Here is a 1251-nt window from a genome sequence, read left to right on the forward strand (position 1 = left end):
CAGCACCTATATGGACCTGGGTTTGATTCCCAGCACCTATATGGACCTGGGTTTGACTCCCAGAACCCATATGGACCTGGGTTTGATTCCCAGCATGTATATAGCAGTTCACAATCGTCTGTAACTTCAGTCCCAGGTAAACCTGATGCCCTCTTCCGGTTTCTGTGGGCATCACTAGAATACACACGCACAGACATACACACAGGCAACATTTAAAATTAAAATTATAAAAACTTAAAACCCCACCAGGCCTAGTGGAGCAGGACTATATATTCCTAGATACATAGGACACTGAGGCAAAAGAATCAAAAGTTCAAGGGCTGCTTGGGTTACAGAGTTAGGTCAAAACAAATCTGGGGAACTTTTATGAGAACATTTCAAAAATTAAAAAGCTGAAAAGAGGGGTGGAAGAAGGTAGCATATGTGAGGTCCTAAGCTCAGCTCTCTTTGCCACAATAGAGAAATAAATAACAGCATTCCCTGTTAGTTTGTGGGTACTACATGAACAGACAATAATCATGATTTGGTCTCAGGTCACAGGTCATAAATTTAAGGCTTGCTGACCTTAAATTCCAACCATCTATATTTAATAAAGCAGCTGATATAGTTAAGGGTAAATATACTATATGCCTACTTTTTTCCTTTTTTATTTTCAAATTAGATAAATATTTGTTATGATCCCACTTATTTTCTTTCCTTGTTTACTTTCTTTGCCTTTTTAATTTTAGTGTTTTGGGGACTGTATAATATACATCTTCTGCCTATCACATGTTTCCTTAAAATGATACACTGCTTCACAGAGAGCATAAAAATCTTGTAAACTTGCTTCCATTCGCCTTTCAACCTTTACCATGGCAACACACTTTATTTTTGTAACACTAAAGTTTCTTTACTTAAAGACAGAGATCATATGTATTTACTCACAGAATCATCATTTCTGATGCTCTCTGGTCTGTCAATTTAAAATTTCCTTTGTAGAAGCCTGGAGAGATGGCTCAGTGGTTAAGAGCGCTGGCTCTCCCAGAGAACTGAGGTGAGATTCCCAGCACCACAGGGAGGATCATAACCACCATTAACCCAAGTCCAAGAAGTCCGATGACGCCCCTTCTGGCCTCTGCAGGCATCAGACATGCAAGAGGTACACGGTCATACGTGTAGGCAAAACACCAACACACATAAAAGTTAAAAATGTTTATTTATTTTTTTTAGAGATTTATTTATTTATTATGTACACAGGGTTCAGCCTCCATG

Source organism: Microtus ochrogaster, chromosome 8 (assembly GCF_000317375.1).
Source record: "Microtus ochrogaster isolate Prairie Vole_2 chromosome 8, MicOch1.0, whole genome shotgun sequence".
Classification (NCBI taxonomy): domain Eukaryota; kingdom Metazoa; phylum Chordata; class Mammalia; order Rodentia; family Cricetidae; genus Microtus; species Microtus ochrogaster.